Source organism: Eumetopias jubatus, unplaced genomic scaffold, assembly GCF_037043125.1.
Source record: "Eumetopias jubatus isolate StellerSeaLion01/CBP00866 unplaced genomic scaffold, mEumJub1_p1.0 scaffold_7, whole genome shotgun sequence".
Taxonomy (NCBI): domain Eukaryota; kingdom Metazoa; phylum Chordata; class Mammalia; order Carnivora; family Otariidae; genus Eumetopias; species Eumetopias jubatus.
The window spans coordinates 27979502-27996792 of NW_028274813.1; the positions used below are offsets into that span (position 1 = coordinate 27979502).

Consider the following 17291-nt stretch of genomic DNA (forward strand, 5'->3'; position numbering starts at 1 on the left):
ACATTTCCATAGAAACAATGCTATAAATGGTGGTTGAGTTCCTAGGCTAGCCCACAGAGAGCCCTGGTGTCACCTCTGAAGTTGTTGAAATAAGGTATTAGTGAAATTGAGAGCGAAAATGCAGCAGCGAGATCTAGCACCCAGGACGTTAGAGGTTAAATGGTGTGGGTTTATTTGTGTAACTTTGTTTCTTTAGCGGGAGGTATCTTTTCGAGCCCTCCTGCTAAGGGAAGCTCTGGGGCCATCCTGCCCACAGTCATAGCCCTGTCTCTCCCAGCTTGCATCCGTTCTTCCTCCCTCCTCAGGCCAGGAGCCTGGGCTCACCTGCTTCCCGGGAGCTGGGCTGGGTATCTTTATGGTGAGGAAATCCTATTCAATGGCCCTGACATTATTATCATCGTCGTCATTGTTATTTAAACCATCTCCATCTATTTAGAGTAAACATTACACCTTTGCAATTTGTGCTGTTCAGGGTTCTCTTCTGACTGCGGCTAATGTTCCCGTGGATGTTTTAACCTAGTTTGTAAGTCCACCTTTACTATTTCTTTGTGCTGATTTTGTCACATAGCCTGATCAAATGGTTTCGTCAGATTGTTTCCATGTGCCGATCCCTTTCAGGTTTCGTTCTATTACCATACCATACCATAGCCGGAGTGGATTTCAGTTTTGGAGGGTCTGCAAATAGGTGCTATGAGCCTCGTTTGTAAAAACTCCTTTGTGGTGGTATTTTAGATTATTTTCATGGAATCTGGTCTCCCAGTCATAATTACCTGATCAAGGTCTTCAACTCTTGCAACACAGTGCCAAGTCACATTCTGGAAAGGTTTGGACAGGTTCCAGTGGTACAGCAACATCTGTACGGCTGTCTCCTGATGGCCCTGCAGTCAGCAGCTTTCTTGTTTATTTACTTATTTACACGTGGAGTCCAGGCCATAATGGGTCCTTAATGACGTTCTAATTTGCGTATCTTAAATTGCTGGTGAGACTGTACATTCTTCCTCCCGATGATTTACTGTTTGTGTTTCCTCTTGTGTCAAACTCTGTTCATCTTTGTGTCTGTAGAACCTCCCCACTTCCATCTGTCTCCTTAAACCACTCTCCTATCGAGAGACACAATGTCCTGCTTTCCTCGCTCCCTTGCTCCCTCCTGGGTGGGCCCCCCCCCCCATGGCCTGGGCTAACCCGACACCCGCACCTGCCTGGCTCACCCCCTCACTGGCTGACACTGGTGCTCTGGGTGCAGAGGGAGGGGAAGGGAGGGAGAGGAACAGACAGACACTGGAGGCCCAGTGATGGAAGTCAAAGGGGGGGTAGGTGTGGGGCCGGGGCTTGCCTGAGTGGTTTCAAAATAGGTTCCTAAAGTGACCTTCTTGTGAGGGGCTGCTGGGGTGGTTCTGGGGGGAGCCACGCAGGATGTTAGGGCTGGAGAGGGCATTGGAGTTCATCTGGTCTAAGGGTCACCCACTCCAAGGCCCATAGGGAACAAGGGCATTCTCAGTAAGAGAGGCTGGCTGGGTATAGGAGAACAGCACAGGAAAGATAGTAAGTGGCCAAGGAAGCAGTGGAAAGTTGGGGTGTGGGAGTCCCACTGCAGTGCTGCTCCTTTCTACTGCCGGTCTCTCATAATGCCACCCCCCTCGTGTAGCTACTCTGCCCCACCTCCAAGAAGGAGGGCTCAGTGTGGCCAGTGTTCCAATTTTTTTTCATGACAAACCAGAAATCCTGATTTTTATTTTTTTATTTTTTATTTTTAAAAAGGTTTATTTATTTGAGAGAAGGAGAGAGAGCAGGGGGAGAGGCAGAGGGAGAGAGAGTCGTGAGCATGGAGCCTGACACAGGGTTTGATCTCACAACCCCAAGATCATGACCTGTGCTGAAACCAAGAGTTGGACACTTAACCAACTGCACCACCCAGGCGCCCCCAGAAATCCTGATTTTTAGTTCAAATCTCCTGATTTAAAAAAAAATGTTGATAGTAAATTTAATTCACTTCAAATCAAACACATTATATGGGTCAAATAAAATATATCTGGGGGTGAGAATGGATTGTGAGCCTCCAGTCTGTGACTCCTAATTATTCGGCTTCCTTACTGGAAAAACACAAGCCCCGGAAGGTATCCTCATATATCAGAGAGAAGGACTTGGAGAGGCCAGTGATTGAATTCCATCTGTGTGACCTTGGAAGAGGTGTTTAACCTTTTTGAACCTCAGTTTCCTTATCTGTATAATGGGAATCATGGCTTCCTCTCAGGGTGCTGGATGGACCCATTGGGCTCACATCACATCAAGCATTTAGTAGACCTTTAATAAATGTGTTGCTAGGTGCTGCGTGGGACCATCCAGAAAACTAGAGGAAGAACCAGGCTTAGAACTTTGCTCTCCTGACTCCCAGTCCAGAGCTTGTTCCACATCACATTGGCCTGCTTCCATGGGAGTTTCAGGAAGCATCTGGAACAGGGGTCCTTCTGATCCCTGGGAAATTGCAAATCACTTTATGAAAGCTTGATTGCCGCACAGCTACTGAGCCCAGGCAGTGGAGACTCTCAGCTCTGTGGACTTCGTCCTGTGGGCTCCAGAACCCAGGAGATTGAGTCTCGGTAGTAGTGGTGCTGGTAGTAAATAGTGGTGGTGGTGGTAGCAGTAGGAGTATTGACCCTAAGATGCCAGTAACTATCAGATGCACCGTTATTTTTTGCACAACTAAGAAAGACAAAAAGCTGCTGATCAAACCATGACATGCACTCTGAAAAAAAATTAAAAAACAAACAAACCCCAAACCATGACATGCTCTGTTGATTGTAAGATGCATCCTGATTTTGGAGAGGTTAATCGTGCATTTGGGATGGAAGAAATAGTAATGAAAGCAGTGATAATAATAATAATAATGTTACATTTTATTGCTTACCTCAAATGTTCACATGTATTCTTTTTTTTGTGCATTTATCAACAAGAATTTACTGAGTACCCACCATGTGTAGGCGCCAAGGATACATACAAGGCGACTAAGATCTAGACTGTGCTCTGATCCTAGTAAGGAGATGGCTCAATAAGCAGAACAATATATTAGGATGGAGGAAAGATGAACAAGGGGGTGCCACGGGAGTTCCTTAGGAGCAGGGACAGAGGCAGTGAGGGGTGCCTGGGATTGACTTAGGAAGTGCTTTCGGGGAAGGGGATGAAAGAAGCAGGCTAGAGTGGGGAGGACATTATGCAAAAGCAAAAGAAGGATGTGCTGCCGCTGGAGCTAGGTAGCTTCAGCCAGACCCCACAGGGATCCCACAAGTATGACTTGCACCATCACAGAATTGGTTCCACCCTGAGATGGGGGGGTTGAATTTTTTGACCCATCCCCTTGCCCCACCCCCTAATCAATCACTGACTCTAGAGCTCTCTGCCAGCAAAGGCTCCCTTTGAAAAGGGGGCAGCTATGAGCCCTTTGTAACTAACACAGTAGCTGGGGGATTGTGCACCAGTCTGATAAAGGAGATCCAGGAGGGCTCCAGCTGTATATACTCCAGTGGCCTTCCTCTGCTGGGAGTGGTCAAGGAAGGCTTCCCGGAAGAGTTGCCATTGAGCTCAAGTCTGATGGGAGACTAGGGGGGTGGGTTTACCTGTGGATGAAGGTGGGGGGAGGAGGGGCATGTGTGAGCAAGCAGGCATGTTGAGGAACTTCAGCTTGTTTGGCTGTGTGACCCTCGGGCTGGGAAGCAGGACAGAGCCCGTAATGCCTGAAGTGTCCACACCTAACAGTTTGGCCAGTGGGCTCAAAAGGGATGTGATCACTCTAATGGCAGTGAGGATGGTGAGTGTGCCAGGCCAGAAGCAAGGGGATCAATCCGGAGATGAGAAAAAACGATAGCCAACACTTGGAAAAGACTTCGTGTGTGCCACATACTGTGAAGCTCTTGTCTCCATTTTGCAGATGAGAAAACTAAGTGGTTAAGGAACTTGCTCAAGGTCATCAGGCTAGCATGAGCCAAGATTTGGATTTAGGTCTCAGCTTTTACTCTTAAACTGTACACTCCCATGAACACGAACTTGGGATTCTAGTCCATGACCTATCAGTATTTGTTTTCATTTAAAAATAATGTTTTTAAAGCATGCCCCATTGCACACACTCGATCTTGTGGGTCCTGTTCCTCCTGGCCCACGGCCACAAGGTAGGGAAGCTGAGCTCCCGCCAATAGGCAGTGACGGAGTCTGTCTGGGGCTGGTTCCGCAGGGGGCATGGAACCGTGCTGAAAGGAGGCCTTGGCTCTGTGAAGAAAGGGTGCTTCTGGCCCGCCCTCCCTGGCAGCCACACCTGTTGTGTCCTTCCCACTACACCCAGCCAGACGTCGCGCCCCGAGTGACAGCAGCAACTGGGGACATCTGCAGAAGCTGCCTCTTAGGCTTGACAAAGGCACTAAGAACCTAGCTCGGGCCTGCAAGAGAGGGAGGTGGAGGCGAGGGTAGGTGGGAGGGCCAAAGGATGCAGCCAGCTGCGGGCTGGTGTGGCAGGCGCGGCCCTGCCCCAGAACAGGTGACGGAAATGTGAAAGGAGGAGGAGGGTCTCCTGGGTTTTCAAGGATAAAAGAGAAGACGGTGCAGGGACTTCGTGGCACACGGTGGCTTAACTTACTGGCTCGGGTGGTTTTGAGCTCCCTGCCCCCTCAGAAGGGACATGACAAAAAGGGGTGAGGAGAAGGCAATGGCCATCCAAAGAGCGCCCCTCCTCAGGCTGGTGGGTGGCACTGGGGAAGAAGAACGGCGGAAAGGACACGAAGAGACTGGGAGGCGAGCCTTGGAGGGACACCCGGATGGAACTCTGGGTCAGGGTTGGAAAGAGTCTGGGCTGAGCCCAGCAGAGGGTCACCCTGAGGCATATGGGGATGGACCCAGGGGTTTTCAGAGGGGAAAAAGATCTTGCCTGGACTAGGTTCTTGAAAGAAAGAAGCTAGTTTTCGGAGAAGGGGATATAGGCTAAAACAGTAGAAATAAGAACGGTTGTAACCCCTTAAGTGTACATAACATGATACGGTCATAAAGCAGTTTTTTGCCCTTGGAATTCTCCCAAGCCCATAGAAGGTGCGTGTTCTCTCGTTGTCTGTGTAACAAATTCAGTACATCTGTTTTGGGCCCAAAAAAGTGAGGCTCAGAGGTGTCAACTTTCCTAAGATCACGCAGGGTGTTAGCTGTAGTTTGGCAAGACTCCGTCCTGGTTCACTGTTTTTCCCACAGCCTGTCTTTCTTCTGTTGAAACTGCAGGTAATGAGGTCTTAGAGGCGGCACCTTTATTCTGCAAAGGGAAACGACAGCAGGGACACAAGGAACCCAGCACTGTCGATTTGTGATTTCCCCAACTGTATTTGTTCCTCAGTTCCCCAGACTCCAGTAAAGGTTGCTTATTCGCTGAAACACACCATTTGTGCTGGCCTCCATGGAAAGATCCTGACAGAGAAGGGACAATGGAAAAAGGGTAGGAATGCAGGCTGGGGTTTGGGGGGAAGAAAACCCCTGTTGAAATAGTGACTGATGGCAGCAGAAAGTTCGTGGAGGTGGGTGTGTGGGTAGGGACGACCTGGCTTCCTTGGAAGCTTTTTGTTCCCTCTTAGTAACACCTTTTTTGGAATATAATTCAATACCACAGAATTCACCCTTGGGGAAGCTTTTTACTGGTCTCGGGTTGTCCCAGAAGTGGACACTGCTGATGGCCACTCGGAGCCAAGTCCAGAGAGCTGGTGCAGCCCCAGGAAGCCTCTGTAAGGCCATTTTCTGCCCTCATCGGGACCCAGAGTTTGTAAGCCTGTGTTGGGTGCTTTGCCTCCTGGAGTGTTTCTCAGCAGGCACACTCCCTGGGACCTGGAGCTCTGTGCTCCTCTCTTCCCTGCAGCTTGTAAAGGTCGAGAGAAGCCCGCTGTATGGGGAAGGTCCCTAGAACACCTTATTTTCTTCTCCAAAGGGCACCCTTCTTGGCTGCCCCAGAGACTAGAGCTTCTAAAACCAAAACTTTCACTTCACATGTCAGTGATTCTGCACTGTCATATCTGCAGCAAAACTGACCTCCAGGGCTTTCTCGGAAGAGCTGCAGCTGTGTGTGCACATCCTCATCGGCCTGCCTGTGGGAGGCGGACTTCTCCTGCAGGGGGGTGGGGGGGGGGCGTCGGACACCATCTTGAGCCCTCCTCCCCTGCACGGACACGTGCCCCTTTCCTTCCTCTCCTCTTTCTGAAATGGCCTGAGTCTGGAAGCTGAGTTGGGGTGAAGGGATGTGCTGTTCCCAGATGAGCAGGACTCCTCCGGGTCCAGGGAGGTCCTCCCTGACTCCTGTTTCTCATGCACCCCTGCCACCTTCCCCCCTACTCCTCCTGCTGCTTCCTGGGCCCGAGGCCCAGCAGCCCGGCAGCCCGGCGTGGGACAGGGAGGAGGTGCTGGCGGGACGAGGCTGAGTGAGGAGTGCCCTTTGGAGTGGCTCCCACTCGTTCCCTGGAGGTTGGGCCCTGGCTTCATGGTGGCAGGCTCTTCTAGGAATGTGCTTCCCAGCTGGGTTTTCTGGTTGGTTGGGAACATCCCTGGGCTTGCTCTGGGCTGGCTTGAGGCCAGATTTCGGGGTTAGGCCCTGGGGCAGGGGGGGAGAGGAGGGCAGGATGGCCAGAGGCCTGCAGACCTGGCAGCCGTGGGCACTGGACACGAGGTAGCTTTGCTTTTGCTTCCCTCACTTGGATGAGGTGTCAGCGGGAATGAAGAAATCAGACAAATGGAAAAAAAACCAAAAAGCCTTTACACCAAACCCCTGCCTGGGAGTCCTGAGAGTCCAGCCTCTACTTCGGGGCCGGGCCTGCATGCCTGAGCACCCCGGTCCCTCAACTGCTCACTGCCTTCCTCTTGGGGGAGCTGGGAAGAGGAACAGAGAAGTGACAAATGTTTGGCTTGCCCTGTGATCTTGCGCGAGTCACTTAACCTATCCGAACCTCCGTGTGCTCGTCCATAAAACGAGGGGGATAAAACTCTCACACACGTAGGGTTGTTGAGTAGGCTGTGTGGGGGGACGCACTTTGAGTATTGTCAGGAACAATACCGTCATTGCAGATGCTAAATCCTAGAGCCTGGGCTTTTCTTTGTTGGAGGTGGTTTCCCTGGCTCCTCCATTCACTTTTTACAATCACGGAATCCTGGATTTTAAACTGGAAGGGATTTTAAGAGGTCATCTGGTGCAGTCCCCTGGCATACTTATCTCTGTTTGGAAGATGAGACTGCTTTAGGTTGTCCTTTTGCCATATCTGTTCTACCCTGGTACAGTAAGCCCTCTTCCTCCTGGGTGAGGTGTGAGCTCTGGGTGCACACAGGTGCTCCAGCCAGCAAAGGGGTGGGACAGCACCGGACAGTGGTGCTCCTCAGGAGCAAGGGTGGGTCTCTGTCATCTGCTCCCCAGGGGCAAAGGCCCTTGCCCTGCAGGCTCAGATGGTCTGGGAGAATCCCATTCCACTGCCTCTCCCCTTCTCCCTGAGAAAGCAAGAGATGCACTTGCTCCTCAGGACTGGCCACGGGGGAAAGCAGCTGCCAGGACCCGGTGTTTTTTCCTTCAAAGGCAAACCTTCTGACCCATCTCTTTGGGGGAAAAAAACAAAAACAAATGGAAAGAACCTCCCCTGGACTTTCTCCTGGCCCTGAAGCTTCACTGAATGTGGGGGCCAAGAAGAACCTCCTGAGCAGCAGAAATGTTTCTCATCTTCCCACCAGCCAGGCAAGACGGCATGGGATGGGGGGGCAGCTAGGAGGGAGGGGGGGGAAATGTGGGCATGCAGTGAAAAGCTGCCCCAACTGCCTTCAGTTGCTATAATGAAACCCAGGAGCTTTTCATCACCTCAGTAACTGGGTCCTTTATAGGGGCTGGGACGTTTCTCAATAACCTTTACACCACCAGGATGCTGGTGAGCCAAAAGTGAAACTTGGAGAAACTTTAATAAAGTGCCTTAGAGAGGACTGTGCATGATTTACCGTATCCAAAACCAGAGTTCTCTTTGTGGAAGAAAGCGACTTGTGTCCTCCCCAACATCACATACACACTTTCCTGGCAGGCCCGATGGGTTTCCAAGCATTTCGTCACCGTCTCCTTCTGACCTTGGTGTGAAAGGAACGAGCCGCGTGGCCTGTTGGTTCCAGCAAAGCCATCGGGGGCGCGGGCCTGGGCTGAGGGAGGAGGGCGACCCACTAGAGAGTGGAGGCGAGGTCTGCTGGAAATCCCCAGCCCGGACAGCCGCCCAAGGTTTAAGGACGCCTTCTCCGGCCTTATTTGGTCGCAGGAAGTGGGCGGCGCCAGGCCTGCCGGCTGTGAGGCCGACCCGAGACAGTTGTGCTGATGAAGTGGTGGAGCTGGTTCCTGCTCGCCGCCGTGCCGCGCGCGCCGGCGGCCGCTGGGCGCTCCGCGCTCCCAGCCCGGAGTTGTGCAATCCTTTGTAGCACGCCAGAGAGTCCTCCTCCTTCGCTGTTGCCTCTCGCCCTCTCTCTCTTTTTTTCAAGCTGTGAGCTCAACCGATGAGTCAGAGCAGTGCAATCCTGACACTGCATCGCAGGACTGGGGGTGACACGGAGGGAGGGAGAGCGATCGCGAGGCAGACACCGCGGGCGCGGGGTGCGCGGAGGCTCCTGCGCCGCAAGCGAGGGGTGACAGCCCGCGCGTCCCGCCCGGGCCCCGCCAGCAAACTTCCCAGCCTTGGGAGGCGCGGGCTGGCGGAAGCCCTGCGAGCGCCGCGGGGAGGCGGAGGCGCCTGTTTGTTTTTAAAATCCGGGAGTGCGTGCAGGCGGCCGGAGCCTGGGAGGCGACCGAAGGCGGCGGCCCGCAGCGGAAGGGGGGACAGCCGATGTTGGAGCTCGGGCAGGAGCGGGGTAAGTGGGGTTGCCCGGCCGGCGGCCGAGGCCTGCACGCGGCGAGGCGCAGCCCGCCCTGGCGGCGGCGGCCCAGGGACCCCGGGCTGCGCGCAGGCGGTGGCGGCGGGGCGCGCGGGCTGCAGCTCTGCAGGCGCGGCCGGGAGCGGGGGCGCGGGGCTGCGGGGGGCGCGGCGCGTCAACTTCTGCGGCCTGGGCGGTCGGGGCGGGGTGTGCGTGTGTACGTGCGTTCGCCGCTCCGCAGCCCGCGCCTCCGCGGCCCGCACCGCCGGCCCGCAGCTGCGTGTGCCGCGCCAGCCCGCGCGGTGTTTGTGCAGCTACGCAGCTCGCGCGCGGCCCCCGCCCACCCGGGCGCGGTCCCGGCAGGAAAACCCTCCCGAACCGCCTGGCCCGCCGCGCTGGCGGCGGCGGCGGCGGCGGCGGCGTCGACTCGGGAATACGGCTGATCCTCCGCGGGAGAGAAACGTGGTGTCTGGGGGGACCGGCTTGCGTGACCGAGCCCAGGCCCCGAAGGCGTCGGGAGGGGCTCGCGCGAGCTGCGGGAACTTGGCGCAGGAGCCCCTTGCCCAGGTCCTGCCAGTGTGCACGGCAGAGTGGACACGGAAACTGTGCCCGCGCCGGGAGTTTGGGGGGACAGAGGTGCAGGGGCGGCGGGGAGCTGGGGCAAGTGCAGCAGAGGCCTAAGGTGGAGCGCTTAGGGCGGGCGGGCCGGCCTCATCCCGCGCACCCCGGCGCTGCTGGCGCACCTCAGACCTGTCATCCTTCTCGCCCGCCGCCCCCGCACGCCCGCGCCTTTGCGGCCTGCCCAGCTCTCCGCGCGCCTCACCTCGTGCTGTGTTTGTGGTTGCCCGCCCGGAACTCGGGGGCCCGGGTTTTGTCTGGACCCTGCACATGGCCGGCTTGGTGGAGGTAGTCATACCCTCCCAACTCAGGCTTCCAGGAGCGTGTGCACCGGGTTGCCCCCTCTTGGGGGCCCCCACCCAAGCCTCTGGCTAAGGGCCTGGTGCCGCCCTGGGATTTTCAAGCCTCAGCCCCGAGGAAGGCAGACCTGGAGGAAGTACCTGCCGCCTGCCAAAGTGGAGGCCACTGGGTACTCCAGCCCAGCCTCCAGAGCAAGCTGTTGGAAGGATGAAAGGGGAAGTTACTCGCCCCATTTAAAACTTTGTTGGTCACAACTTTGGTGGCTACTTCCTGCTTCCACCAGCCCACATCGGATCAGTGTGCCAGCCTGTGGAGCCTGGCTCTGGGGCCGGTGGGATGGGAGGAGAGCTGGCTCGCCGTGGCTGACTATGGAGGCCTCCGTGGCACGTGTGTGCAGGGGATCCCTGTTGGCAGTTGGGGCTGGGGGGAGGGGAGGTCTGGCTTGCTCCAGCAGGGGGAGCCTGGCCTGATGGCAGCCTGGAGGGCTGGCTTCTCCTTGTCCCTGCAGCTTCAGGATTGAAGCTCAACGGGAGGCCTGGTGAAGGTGGAGGAACTGCAGCTCTGAGGAGAAGCCTCTCCTCCCCTGTGGGGCCCAGCCTGAGGAGAGAAAACCACCCATCCTGCTCCAGAACCTCCCAGGGATGGTGTGGCACAGAATCAGAGACATGCACCCTTTCCAACGGCAGTTAGATGGCTTCAGGACCGAGGGGGCAAAGAGAAACCTTTCCAGGTTGCGAAGTTCCTGGTCCTCTCTCTTTCCTACTGCTCTGGACGGTGAATAATAAGGGTGTAAACATTCAATTACTGTGATAAACCATCGCAGTGCATGGCCCAGTCTCCATTCTAATTGGATTGGCTTCTGGCTGGTTACTGTGATCTGAGTAGCTCCTAGGGGACAAGGGGGTGAAGAACCTAGAGGGTGTCCCCCCCACCATACAGCTTGCTCTGGGACAGTCTGCCCACTGCCTGCTGTGGCTTTTCCAAGTGCCAGGCAGAACTCTCACCTCACTTTAGGAAAGGGTGCCCTGGAATGAGGGAAAAAAAAGGCATACGCAGTTACAGATTCAGTTAAGGGCTGCCCGTGCCTGCAGAACCCAGGGAAGGGCTGCCCTGTGGGGCCGGGAGAAGAGGGGAGTGGGAGAAGGATGTGGGGGGGGGGGCACCTGGGGCATAGTATCTTGGAAGGGGAATGGGCCAGTCTGGGAATCTGGCCTTGATGGCCCCTCTCCTGCAGCTTGGGTCCCTCAGGAGGAAACCTTGCTCACGGAGGAGTGGGATGACCACAAGTAGCTGGGAGATTCCTGCTGATCCTTTTAGGCCTGTCTCAAATGACACTTCTTTGGAGATGCCTCAGCCTTCTTCTGAACACTCGTTTCCGCCTCATGTAGTCATTTGTGTACATATCTACTGTGGTGCTCAAAACATAGACTCAGAGAGTCCCTGAACTCCTTTGCACAGTTGCAGTGAAGTTTCTGTATGTGAAACGCTGAAAGTCTATTTCGGGATGACCATAACCTCTGCCCTAGTGTATGTTCTGTATTGTTCTCACAATGCCTGGCTTCTAGTAGGTGTTTAGTATATGTTAGTTGAAAAATGAACGAAAGATCTCCATGAGAAAAATGAGGGCTTATGTGGGGTGGGCCCAGTGAGTCCCGATGCTGGGATTGATAACGCACCATTGGTTTCAAGAGGGTCAGTCCACGAGTGAGTCTGGTGCCGGCGAATGCAGTTTCTTGGCCCTGCACTACGGCTGGCCTTCCAGAGAGCTGGAGAGTATGTCTGATCGTTCTGACCCCAGAGGGACCTCGGGATGGAAGAGTGTGAAGCCTCCTGCCTGGGAATCTGCTAACCTGGTCATTTCCTTTGGCCAGGCCAAATTGGCATCCTTTCTGTGTGTGTGTGCATGTGTGTATGCACGCGTGTATCAGTATAGAAGCAGCCTGGGGGGCTCCATTCTTCCCTGACTCACCATAGGCTGCAGGAAATGCAGCCAGGGGTTGCATTCCAATGGAGGGGATGCTCCTGCCCAGTGGAGCAGTGACTCTGTGCGGCTGAACTAAATAAACTGCACACAGGGCTGGAGCTAGGTGGACCTGAAATCCCCAGGTCTTACTTAAGGGATCTGCATTTGCATTCGAGACAACATTCAGGATACCCTGAGACTGTGAGCTCATTTTATGAATCAGAGGCATTACCGCATAACTTTGGTGTTAGAAACTGCTATTTGGAATCTAGATCACCCTCCCTCTACCCCAACACACACACACTTACAGGGGCTCTCACAGCCACACACTTGGGAGTGAGAACAGCTTTTGGCCACACCCAGTTCCGCCCCCACACTCAGAACACCATTCCTGGATGGTGTGTGGACAGTAACCCGGGCAGTGACTATGAAGGAAGCTCAGTAGGTGCACAGGAACGAGGACTGGGCCGACCTGGGGTTCCTACTCCAGCTTCTCTACTTCCTGTGTGGCTTTGGGCATTGCTTCACTTCCTGAGCCTCAGTTTCCTCACCTGTAAAATGAGGATGATAATAGTACTTCGTAGGGTTGCTGTGCAGGTTAAACGAGATCACGCATGCGAAGTGGTGCATAGTAGGTACTCAACAGATGGTGGCTATCATTCCACTGATCCCTCCCAAGTTCACCTGTTCACCCTCTTCCCAGGGAAGAGGAAATGAAGCGTGTCCTGCTTATGGTAGGAGGGTGCTCCTCCAGGGCATTGGGGCCTGTGTGAATGAAGCTCCTTTTATAACTCCCTAGGCCCCCGGTAGAGCTGTGTGATCCCCGCCCACCTAGATGGGCCCAGATTCCGGTGCCTCTTTGCTTTTGCGAGGGATTGTGTCCCTGCAGCCCAGAGTTAAGGGCTTAACTTCCCAGAGATCAGACTGTGCTCTCGGGAATCTACCCGCCCAGGCCTCAGGCTGAACTGCTCACGTGGGTGGGAGGAAGGCTGCTTTCTCAGCCACGGAAAAAGTCCCCTTGTCTTTTTTCACCTGAAGCCTCCCTCTGTGACCTCAGTGGAGGCTTGGGTGGAGCTGAGGGTGGGAATTGTCCCTCTAAAGAGCACTTGGGCTCTTTCACCAATCGAAATAGCAGGGGTGGAGTGGGGTAGGGGGGTGGGGGAGACACCGAGGTATTATATAAGAAGAAAGTTGCCACATGTCAGAAAAGAGCTAGGTTTTTGCTAGGGTGGGGGTGGCGGGTCTCCCTGAGGGACTCGATTACTGGCTGTGGTTTGCCAGGGGAGTGGGGAGCTGGTGGGGAAGAGAGGGGCTGGGGGCCTGAGGCTTCCCTGGCAGCCCTTCTTGCTTTTGCTCTTCCTGGAACATAGCCCAGTGCTGTGGCCGGCTGGGGAAGGTGCTCCCTGTTCCCTCTGCCTTTCTCCCCAGCCGCTTGTGGGGAGCTTGTGGGTTATTTTTTCCAGGCTGTGCTTCTTCCTCCAGGAGTCTCAGGAAGGGGGGGAGGGGAGCAGCCAGGGCAAGATTTGACCAGGCCAGAGCTTGGAGAGGGGGAAGGATACCAGGCTTGCAGCCAGAAGGGGGTTCCCTGTGAGGCTGCCCAACTTCTCTGGGGAAGTGGGGTCCAGAGAAGGAAGACGGTGAGGGATTTCGATTCCCAGCTTTTTCTAGCAGTTGGACAGACAGAGGCCCAATTCAGCCTGCTGTTGCCAGAATTTGTCAGTTCCTTGAGGGGGAGGGCCCCCGAGCTCAGAAAGCTCAGAAAAGCTTAAGTGATAACTGGCAACTCTTGAGAGTGCATGTAGGCTGCCTTTTCTCCCCCCTTTCTTCTCTCCTACCTCCTCTTCCTCCTGTCCCTGGTCCTGCCCCGCACCGGCCCCCCCCCCCAGCCTTCTGGCAGCTCCTGGGGAATGTACCTGACTACTGCTCAGCTCCTCCTCCCCACCCGACCTTGCTGTGTCTGACCTCCGCGGCTGGCCCCGGGTCACAGTCCTGGGCTCCCCAGCTCCCAGGAGTCATGCCAGAGCTGGAAGACACTGTGGGACATGGAATCCCATTCCTTCGTTTTCAGTTGGGGAAGTGCAGAGACAGTGAGTTGCTTGAGGTTCCCCTCTGCGTCCACTTTCACCTGAGGCTGGTGGAAAGAGGAGCTGCTCCAGCGTCTTGCCCCCGGTCCCTGTCCCTCCCAGTTTGGAAGGTGGGAGGGCTGCCCGGAGGAGTCATCTGCCGCTCCTGGGTGTGGCTCAGTCCCCGGCTGGCTGCTGGCTCCTTGCTCATTTATTTGTGTGTGTGTGTGCGTGCCTGCATGTGTGTCTGCATGCGTGTGTGTGTGTGTGTGTGTGTGTGTGTGTGTGTGTTTCGTGGTTGGGAGACTGGATCTGAGTGAAAGCAGAAGTACCCATGCTATGTCAACTATGTGACAGGCAGATGGGACCTTATGGGGACAGTGGGGAGAGGAAGAAAGGGCCCGAGGCCTCCGCTGCATGGTGCTCTTTCTGTCCCCGCCTCAGTGCTTGCACGCTGGAGCATAAACAGCCCTTCCCTTCCATGTTGCTAGCAGCTGCCTTTCCTTGCTGGCTTTGGGCAGAAGAGGTGCCAAAAATAACCAGGCGGGCACTTGCACTTGTGGGACATTCACTGTGGTCGCCTTGGGGCAGGCTTACTGGCCGTCTACAGGCTGGGGTGCCCTTGGCGTCCCTGCTCATACCCGCTCTGGCCACCCCTCTCCCCAGCTTCCCTCAGGTGATGGTACTTTCCCTTTTATCGCTTTTCTTTGGGTGAACCCAGGAGGGTGGAGGCTCCATGATGGGCCTGGAAGCTCTGCCAGGTATCATCCGGGGACTCTTGTCTCACCATGTCCCTGCAGGCTCTGCTGGCACAGTGGAGCCCGGGAGGGGCCTGTGCTGGGTGTGCCCCTCCTGCGTCCCCAGGCCAGATGCCCCGCGTGCCTGCAGAGCCCGACACCATTGCTGGGACCTCTCAGCTCCTTGTCCTGCTCTCGCGGGCCGGCCCTGTGCTCAGCCCCCTGCGGGACGGGACTGAGAGCATCAGATGATTCAGGTCCTCCTGGGGTGTTGGAAGACTGATAATGATGTTACTCCTGCCCAGCAGAGGGGAGAGGAAAGCACATTTATCGAGCTTTTACTTTGTGCCAGGCACTCCATATATGTGCTAACCTCATCTAATTCCATGGTAACTATGAGGCGAGGATATCGTGCCCATTTACTATTAGGGAAACAGAGACCCACAGAGAGGCTGGCGATTGGAGAAGCTGGGATGCATTTTGTCAGACCCTAAAGCCCTGGCTCTTTTTACCATGCAGCTCATACTTCCCTGGGCTATTTTCACGTGCACAAGGGAACAATGCTTTGACCCTTGGAATGAAGTGCTGATGGTAGGAATTCAGGCACCTTTAGACCCGCTGATTAGGGGAGATATTTTGGGCTGGGAAGGGCAGGGGAAGACCCCTCTGAGGCCTCCCTCTCCAAACACTTCACAGGGCCGTCAGAAGCCCAGCCTGAGCCACAAGGCCCTCCTGCGGAGGGCAACAGACACCTGAGGGTCAGCTTGTAGGTGTGTTGGCTGGTGGGGGGGGGGCGGGGATTGCTCATGCATGGGAGGAATGGAAAGGCTTGGCTTAGGTCTCCCTGAAACTTTCCAAGTATCTTCTCCTCCCCAGACATCCCAGCCTCTGTAGTCAGCCCTGGGATCAGTTCTAGGACCATAGGCCGGGGGTAGGTGGGATCTTGGGTCTCTCTTCCCGGCTGTTGGGTCTGACCCCTGGCGTCCATCATTCCAGCAAGCTGGGCCCTGCTCTCAGGGAACCTGGTTGGTGTGTACTTGGGGCCTGGGCTGGATGATCTGCCGGTGCCTGGTGCCAAAGGCCTCTGGGTGTATTTCAGGAACAATAAAGAATAAATCAACACAGGAAAAAAGGCCCTGCAGCAGCTGCTCAGAGACTGAAGAAACGCAAGGAATGTGTGAGCATTTGGCAGAGGCCCTGGATCTTGACCGGGGCCTGAGAAAGGGCACGGCTCCGACTGGCTGGCTGGGCCAGTGAGGCAGGCGGCTCTGCCCACCTTGTAGCTCCTCGGGGAGGCCCAGGCAGCCATGCTGACACCCCCTCTGCTGGAGGCAAGTTTTTGTGCTTTTCGGTCACTAGCAGATATTGGGGAGCCATATTGTCCCCACTCTTTTGCTCCAAACCAGCAAGACACCCTCCTCACTGCCTGCCCCAAGCCACTAAGTTGGTCTTGGCACCTTCTGGAGCTGACCACACAGGAGATCCTGGGCCGATGCAGACACCACACGCTGGACACCCCTGTTCCACCTCCCTCCCAAGAAGGACATGAGCCAAACATCAAGGACCTGGCATTGCCAGGAAGTGCTGGGTGTGAGAACATCCACCTGGGAGGCCCCGACCACGCCTCTACCCAAGTGATCAGCTGTGTGTCCTTGGGCAAGTCACTTCACCTCTTAGGGCTTCAGTTTTATTCGTCATGAAATAGAGATGTGGACCAATGATTTTTGGAGCGGGTGGGCATTGTTTGTCTCCCTTAATTAGGATGTGCAATGAACAGCCCTTATTTAGGAATTCAAGTTCTTGAGAAGAAGCCTTTCCGAGAGCCCTATGCAAGAGGCGGGTTGCTAGGCTTGGGGCTGATACTCAGTGTCCTGGGTGGGGGAGGGGGCATTGTCACCAGGAGGAACCCAGTCATGGAGCTGACCTGTTCCAGACTTTAGGGTGCCAGGGGAAGGGACAGGAGCCTGCGTCCCTAGAGGGCTTGGGTTGTCTGACAAGCAGGGGAGAGTCAAGGTTTTATGTGTAAAGAGCTGTTTGCTAGCCATGGGTGTGGGGTTGGGGAATGTGGGAGGGGTGTGGCTTCCTCCTGAGCAGAAGGTGTTGGGCCTTGGACAGATGGTCCCCTGTGGTGGTGATCACCAGCAGCCTCTTCATTTTCAAAGCAACTCACTTTCTGCGCCTCTCTCAGCCACCATAGTTGCCCAGCCACGCTTCCAGAACACCACGGTGGTTTTCAGTCCCGCTGAAGGTGCTCTCCAGGGAGGTGGGAGCAGTCCAGAGGCTGTTGCCATCGATCCCAGCTGCCAAGCAGGAGGCTGAGCCTGAAGCCCTGGGGAGGAAGTTTGCAGAAAGGGCCATGGGTTCCAGTCCCTGTCTCACCTCTATACTCCTATGGCCTCGGGCAAGTGACTGGACCCTTTGGATCTTCAGGTTCCTCCTTGGAAAAGGGGGGAGAATACTAATACCTACCTTGTTTTTTAAGCATGTTGTGGGTAGGGCGCTTAGCACCATCTTGGCACGTAGTGGCACCCTCAAGAAATGTTAGAGATGCTGATGGTGGTAAAGGAGAAGGCCTTATTTTTTTGTGATGTTGGGATTTCACCTTGGCTCCAGGCCCTGCCCAGTGCCAGTGTCTTGCCAAAAGGTGTGGCCTTCCTAAGTGGAAGCAGAAAGCATTGTTATTGGAGTCCTTGATTCTGGGCCCTGCTCTGCTCCTGGCTGTGCATCTGCAGGCTAATTTCT

The 17291-nt window shown here is 55.3% G+C and overlaps 1 protein-coding gene across 3 annotated transcripts in view; it reads left to right on the top strand.

Moving 5' to 3' along the window:
* Positions 1-17291, top strand: part of MIDEAS (mitotic deacetylase associated SANT domain protein) — a 64940-nt gene that overhangs the window by 15862 nt on the left and 31787 nt on the right. For 2 of the 3 annotated variants that reach the window (XM_028091500.2, XM_028091779.2), the window contains exon 1: positions 8356-8865. The exons of the other annotated variant lie outside the window; for it this stretch is intronic. The gene's annotated coding sequence lies outside the window, so the exon portion shown is untranslated. Of the gene's footprint in view, positions 1-8355; positions 8866-17291 lie in introns of those variants that run through there. 3 annotated transcript variants of the gene reach the window in all.